This window comes from Procambarus clarkii, chromosome 56 (genome assembly GCF_040958095.1).
Source record: "Procambarus clarkii isolate CNS0578487 chromosome 56, FALCON_Pclarkii_2.0, whole genome shotgun sequence".
Lineage (NCBI taxonomy): Eukaryota > Metazoa > Arthropoda > Malacostraca > Decapoda > Cambaridae > Procambarus > Procambarus clarkii.
Window position 1 is genome coordinate 24,309,294 of NC_091205.1, and position 7,697 is coordinate 24,316,990.

The following is a 7,697-nucleotide window of genomic DNA, read 5'->3' on the forward strand; positions in this document are numbered from 1 at the left end:
TTACCGTTATTACGTTAGTCTGGGTAGGATGGATAGGATTTAAGGGAGCTGGTCGGCCGAGCGGACAGCACACTGGACTTGTGATCCTGTGGTCCCGGGTTCGATCCCGGGCGCCAGCGAGAAACGATGGGCAGAGTTTCTTTCACCCTATGCCCCTGTTACCTAGCAATAAATAGGTACCTGGGTGTTAGTCAGCTGTCACGGGCTGCTTCCTGGGGGTGGAGCCCTGGTCGAGGACCGGGCCGCGGGGACACTAAAAAAAAAGCCCCGAAATCAACTCAAGATAACCTCAAGATAGGATATGTTTGGCGAGGTATGATTAAGTCGTTAAATTTTAAGCAGTAAAAAGAGCTCTAAGTCGACTACCAGGAAACACGATGCCGTCTACTCCTGTACCCACTTGTGTATTGATTCTTTCTTCATTATGCACCTCATACCCATCCCGTGGGCGGTGGTACAAAGGGTTACAGAGGCATATAATCGGTTCAGGAAATTAATCCCATAGTTCATTTAGCTAAGCAAGAGACAATCTTTTGAAGCTAGTTACATAACTATTAATGTTATAATACACCCACTTATGTAGAAAACCATTTTTGTTTTCTATAGGAATAAATATAAACCCTAAATTAAATCCCTATTGAACTATCGGGACAAAAAGAGTAGATTTTTGTATGTTTGGCCAAATAGCTGCTATTAGTACTCTCACGTTAGGAGGAGGAGTTGAACAAATCTCAAGTTATCGATTAGGAATTCAACAAAATGTTTCTGGAAATCGTAATAAATCGTGTCTTCAATTATGAAATCCAATCTAGCAGGATTCCAATCCCGGTCAATGGTGAGCAAGAATATTTATTAGTGGAAATAATGGTGAAGGGGATCACTATCATGCCATTATCAGATGGATTTAATTGGAAGAAATATTGTTAAAACAAGTAAATCGTATTTGCGAAGCACTGAAATTTAATTTTTTATCTGTAACTGTATATTTAATAATGGTAAGGAATCAACGTACTGTATATGCTTTTTCATCGACTAAATAAAAACTGCATTCAAATACAGTAAGAATATCCAGGGTTATCCCTGTGTGAGGTCCCTCAGCCTTCAGGACACAAGATGGCGGCCGTGTGGAGGTAGTGGGGCAGGTCATCACTGTGGGTATATAAGGACCTGCCCACCGTCATCCTAGTACAGTCCACGTGAAGTTGTCACTTTGTCAACACCTCTCTTACAAACATGAGATCTGTGAGTGCACCCTTCAAGACTGTCTGTCAGCATCCTTCATCCTCATCCCCCTCATTACGCTCTTAAACTGATTCTTTCTCTGAAGTTTCAAACCCTCCAATTTCAATGATTTTGATGAATTTTTCTGTTAATGATTGACGAGTCGTCAGATCCCCTGAGAACAAGCACATAAACTATTTTAGAGCCATTAAGAGGTAAATCCTCAACACGAAATTATTGAATACATAAGAATTCATTTGACAGATTAGGTCCCACAGTTCAGGTCATGCGAAAGCAACCATCTCGTTCGTCTAAATAGAACATGCTTCACCATTTACCATCAGAAAATTTTCATCATTATTATTGCAGTTGTGCCTGATGTTGGTGGTGGTGACCCTGGTCGCCTTGATGGGGTCAGCCCGAGCCATGCCTAACCCCTACGCCCTGCCTGACCCTGACCCCGCGGCTGACCCACAGTTTGAAGAGCTTCACCTTTTAGGGAGGAATGTCCTTCGGGGCCTTCTTCGCACTCTTGGACCCTTCTGAATATAATTAACCTTATAACCTGTTGCCCGTGACCGACAGTTTCCTCCCAGTCGAAGGATTTTGTCTGGTAAACGACCAACCACATGTTTACTTTACTAACAACCTCCAGCTTTTGTCTACTGGAGGAAGCTGGATTAATCTACTGAAGCAACTTTCTCTATCATCTTCTGAACCTTCAGCATCTTTCAAACCTTCAGCATCTTCCCATCCTACAGCATCTCCTAAGCTTCTACATCTCCCTTCCAGCATCTTTATTTAACTTCCAGCACCTCCACGATAGTTGTTGGAGAGTTCGAAATTGTTTAGTAGTTACCAACTATGAACCAAATAGTTCGAGAAATATATATATTTTCAGATATATATTTTGATTTTACCTCCTACTGAAATATTACAAATTTAACCTCAATGTCAAGCATATACCTAATGACTTAAACAGTGCTCAGAGTTAAGACACAAGTGATTCTATGCTTGGGGACCACTCAACCTTTGCTCACAAATGTACTCAGTGTGACCCCCTAGTATGTTCAGAGATTTCATGAAATAACTGGGGTAGAAACCACGAGTGTCGTCGGGTGTTGGTTGGTCATGGAACTTGTGTATATAAGTGCCATAACCAGCAAACACCCAATGACACGATCACTGGTACACTGGTACTAGAGTACTAGTGCAGTACAACATAGTACCATTACCAGATGCAAAGGGAACGGGACACACAATACATGAACAAAATAAGTGATAACTTACGAGGGGAAAAATGACTTAAAACGTTCCTTGTACCATATTTTCTGGGCTTGAGTTAAGCCCACCACAATAGTGTACAAACCAACCAACAAGTATTCGGTTGCTGTTGGGCCTAAGGCCTATCAACCTCTCGAGGGTTACTAAGCCCACCACAATAGTCTTCAGACCAACCAACACGTATATAGTCCAGGACTAAATTAAACTCTCAGTACATATACACCGAGAACCAGGGTGTATATGCATGGGTGTATGTATATGAGAGGTGTATGTATTACACCTCTCCGCGTGTAATTCAATCAAATTCCCGTTGTCGGGGACAGGAAGCCTATACTTAGGTCTATGGAACTTCCCCCAGGCCAACTACTGTCCCTCCAGCTGGATGCAATCCAATCCATCCACCATAATTGCTTAACTACCGGGTGCCACTTTTACTGCAAGGTCAACAAGGCATCAAGCAAAAGAGAAACGTGCCCAACCGTTCCTGTCCTGCCGGGGATGGAATCCGCGTCAGTTGACAGCAAAGGACTTGCTTATCGTGGTAATGATAAATCTTAATTGTCCAAAATGCCTAAAAACGTCCCAAGCGATGGTACATCATCTCAGCTGGACACGACTGCTAAATTAAACAAATATAAACTCAACAACTTTCTTACGGCAAAAAATAAAGTAATTTACTTTAATGTTTCGATAAAAACAGGAAGAAAGTTTTTATGTATGATAAGCGACGCAGGAACGCAATTATAGCGCATGTCAAGGAGATCTGGTAGTTCAAGAGGTTTACGCAGCATCATCCTTGAGTACACAATCGCTAACTCATTCCATCAACGCTGTACAATCAGTGTAAACCAGTAGAGCACATGAATATTCAACTATAATCCAGGATGATGACCAAACAACACATCAGAATATGAAAAACGACGACGTTTCGGTCCGTCGTGGACCATTTTATCAAGTCGTGAGTAACTTGATAATGGTCCAGTTCGGTCCGAAACGTCGTCGTCTCTCCGTCTTCTGATGTGTGGTTTATTCATATCTTCATCAGATTCATCGATTCATTCGTCACTATTCATCGTCAAGGGAACATTTGAGAGTAAGTCACGATGACGCCCCAGGGGGGGAGGGGGTGGAGGTATCAATGAGGTACACTTCTAAACATTCGACTCGTAAATTTCAGTATATTATATGATAGGTGTAAACTGGGGGGAGGGGGATGTCTGTTTTACACACCCATTACTGACGTCACACTGAGGGATACTGCATGCCTCCACTTACACTGTATCCTAGTTCATAACATTACAGTTACTCTTTTTTCATTGTCAAAATACTGTTTATTTCAGGAAAACTCTTTGCGCTGCTTTATATTTGTCGTTCTAATCTCAGTGGGCTCAGTGGGGAGGGGACGGAATCTCAGTGGGCTCAGTGGGGAAGGTTGGAATCTCAGTGGGGGTAAGGGATGGACTCTCAGTGGACGGTAGAAAGGGATCGAATCTCAGTGACTAGAGCAAACAATAGTTCGCCAGTGGCTTCACCAGACAAGGGGCGTACCACAAGCATTAACTCTTGAGAAAAGGCCTATTTTGTTTACATAAATGGCTCTTTTAAATTAGAAAGAGCACCAATATCAATGGTACCAACATCAGCTCATTGTGTAGGCTGTCGAGCAACGAAACTTAAAAGATATTAAACTAGGAGAACAATATTATTGTCGCTTTAATATTAAAGATTTAACATTTAAGAATGTAACTTAAGACCAGAATTAAGATATTACCTTCTGATATACGATGCGATAATAAAAAGGTAAGATATGGGTTGTACACGGTGTTTGAGTTCATGTCAAATCTTGATATAAGAATACTTAATATTCTTAACTACTGTTAGGTAAGAATATTAAGTGCCAAGAATTCACCATAAAGAGACAATACTGTTTCAAGACTTTTTTGTGTGATCAGTTAATTATCAACCCATTAATCTCATTTCAATTTGAACTGTTGGTAACCAGTCAAATGAAGTGTCTAAATTGTGAACTATCAACTGTAAACATTGTAAACTCAAAGAGAGTTATGAGTATTGTTCAGTCCTGTTTCAGGGCAATATAGAAAACCTGAAGAGGAACCGGGCGGTGATCAGGTCGACCCAAAACGTTTGCACCATTTATGGTTTGCAAGCAAATCCCCAGACTGCAAATCTGCCCCTCAGAACATGCGTTGTAAGTCCTGAGTAATACTTGGAATTTTGTTAAAATTGTATTATTTCTATAGGAGGTAAAGTAAAAAGGTAAATATGAAAATAGATGTATTTCATAAAGAATTCATCTGACAGTTGGTAACTACAAAACAGCTAGCAACCATGCTGGAGGTGCTGGACGTTTAAGATGCTGAAGATTGGGAAGTTGCTTGAGATTAGAAGATGCTGGAGGTTGGAGACATGCTGTAATTTGGGGAGATTCTGAAGGTTTGAGAGATGCTGGAGATTCTGAATGTTTGAGAGATGCTGGAGATTCTGAAGGTTTGAGAGATGCTGGAGATTCTGAAGGTTTGAGAGATGCTGGAGATTCTGAAGGTTTGAGAGATGCTGGAGATTCAGAAGACAAGAGAAAGCTGCGTCAGTAGTTTCATCCAGCTTCCTCCAGTAGACAAAAGTTGGTAGTTGTTAGTAAAAATTTGGTTGGTCGTTTACCAAACAAAATCCTTCGACTGGGAGGAAACTGTTGGTCACGGGAAGCAGGTTATAAGGTTAATTATATTCTGTGGGTTCCAATACTGCGAAGAAGACCCCGAAGGAATCCCCGACCAAAATTGTGAAGCTCTTCAAATTGTGGGTCAGCCGCGGGGTCAGGGTCAGCCAGGGCGTAGGGTTCAGGCATGGCTCGGGCTGACCCCATCAGAGCGGCCAGGGCCACCACCACCACCACCAACATCAGGCACACCTGCAATAATGATGATCGAGTGTTAACTTCCAAATGTCAAATATATGGTGAAACAGGTTTCATTTCTGCAAGTTGTGATGCTGGCTTTAGTAGGACCTGAACTGTGAGACCTAAACTGTAGGACTTAGAGCTGTGGGACCCAAACTGTAGGACTTAAAGAGCTGTGGGACCTAAACTGTAGGACTTAAAGAGCTGTGGGACCTAAACTGTAGGACTTAAAGAGCTGAGGGACCTAAACTGCAGGACTTAAAGAGCTGTGGGACCTAAACTGTAGGAATTAAAGAGCTGTGGGACCTAAACTGCAGGACTTAAAGAGCTGTGGGACCTAAACTGCAGGACTTAAAGAGCTGTGGGACCTAAACTGTAGGACTTAAAGAGCTGTGGGACCTAAACTGTAGGAAGTATTCTTATCTGTTCAATAATTTCGTGATGAGAATTTACCTCTGAGTTCCTCATACATATATATGACCGGTGCTTGTACGCAGGGAACCTGACATCACTCATTATTAACTAACAGCATCTGGGTGGTGACGATCATTCTTAAATATAAACAAATATCTAGCAAAGCGTTCTTAACAAAAACAATTAATAACCTTAAATGCAGTAGTAAATCTAGTCATTTTCAACAAAAACATCGGAAGGATTTACACAAACTGACTGTAGAGGAGGGAACTATCAGGGGGAAAGCACCAAGCCACCACGACTATATTAAGCACTTGGAAGGGGAAAGCGCCAAGCCACCACGACTGTATTAAGCACTTGGAAGGGGAAAGCGCCAAGCCACCACGACTATATTAAGCACTTGGAAGGAATTATGATAAAGATTTGGGATGGATCGGGGGAAAGGAATGGTGCCCAACCACTTGGACGGTCGGGGGGGGGGGGGGTTAAACGCCAATCTGCACGAAGCGAGACCGTTGCTCTACCGTCCACCCCCAAGTGATTAAGACCGCTGAATGAGAAAGAATCAGTGTAATGAGGGGGGATGCGGATGAAGGATGCTGACAGATAGTCTTGAAGGGTGTACTCACAGATCTCATGTTTGTAAGAGAGGTGTTCACAAAGTGACAACTTCACGTGGACTGTACTAGGATGACGGTGGGCAGGTCCTTATATACCCACAGTGGAGACCCGCCCCACTACCTCTCTCCACACGGCCGCCATCATCTGTTTTGAAGGTCCCTCAGAGTAGGTATAGTATTGGGCTTCCTCCTCGGCGTACGAGACGAGAGCCTTTTCAAGGATATATTGGACAAGGAGCCGAGTGTCCTTAGACAGTGTGATTATATGCCACCTAAAAGAGATATGAGACGAAGGAGTAGAGACATAACAAGTAGCATGGATATGTGGACAAGGAACTGGGATATGTGGACATGGAACTGGGATATGTGGACAAGGAGATGGGATGTGTCGACAAGGAGCTGGAATATGTGGATAAGGAGCTGGGATATGTCGACAAGGAACTAGGATATGAGGACAAGGAACTGGGATATGTGGACAAGGAGCTGGAATACGTCGACAAGGAACGGGGAGATGTGGACAAGGAACTGGAAAATATGAATGGAATGAAGTAACGGTACTAACGCACATGGACCACTGGAAACATTACCTGTCCAGGCCGTCTATATACAACTATTATTAGGCTTATTATTATCATAATTTTCCGGTTAGTTCTTCACAAACTGCTTTTTGTGAGTGTATCAGTTTTGATTTCCTGTTCTTCTCTGCGTTTCAAGTTCTCTCTCTGTCATAGTGAACAAAGTTCAATATATTTTCTATCATTGTGAAGCAATTAGTATTTCGCTATCTGATATTGAGGGAACAGATAGCTGTTATCTTCATTTGTCCATGTTTCTGTTCATTTTAATCCTAATACCATAAATTTTAATCCTAACTCTGCTCAAATTAGTGTAATATGCCTTAAGGACATTGTTTATGCACGTATGTCATCTCGAGAAGACTTCTTAAAATCCAAATAAAAAGCATTATTTTTGTTGACCAGACCACAAACTAGAAAGTGAAGGGACGACGACGTTTCGGTCCGTCCTGGACCGAAACGTCGATCGATTCTCAAGTCGATTGTTGATTGACAATCGACTTGAGAATGGTCCAGGACGGAGCGAAACGTCGTCGTCCCTTCACCTTCTAGTGTGTGGTCTGGTCAACATACTACAGCCACGTTACTGTGACTCATCGTCTGCATATTATTTTTGTTTTACAAATTTTAACAAATTTTTACAAAAATAATCGCTTTCCAAGAAGG

General features: G+C 42.2%; 2 long non-coding RNA genes across 2 annotated transcripts; one reads left to right on the top strand and one right to left on the bottom strand.

Annotated features, from left to right (window-relative positions):
• Positions 1 to 1,196: 1,196 nt before the first annotated feature.
• Positions 1,197 to 2,123, top strand: LOC138353025 (uncharacterized). Its single transcript, XR_011223012.1, has 2 exons — positions 1,197 to 1,242; positions 1,591 to 2,123. It is a non-coding gene; the product is annotated as an uncharacterized lncRNA (long non-coding RNA).
• A 2,664-nt stretch (positions 2,124 to 4,787) lies between these two features.
• Positions 4,788 to 6,587, bottom strand: LOC123770748 (uncharacterized). The gene is made up of 2 exons (XR_006774395.2): positions 6,466 to 6,587; positions 4,788 to 5,434 (listed from the first exon to the last, which is right to left on the bottom strand). It is a non-coding gene; the product is annotated as an uncharacterized lncRNA (long non-coding RNA).
• Positions 6,588 to 7,697: the final 1,110 nt, after the last annotated feature.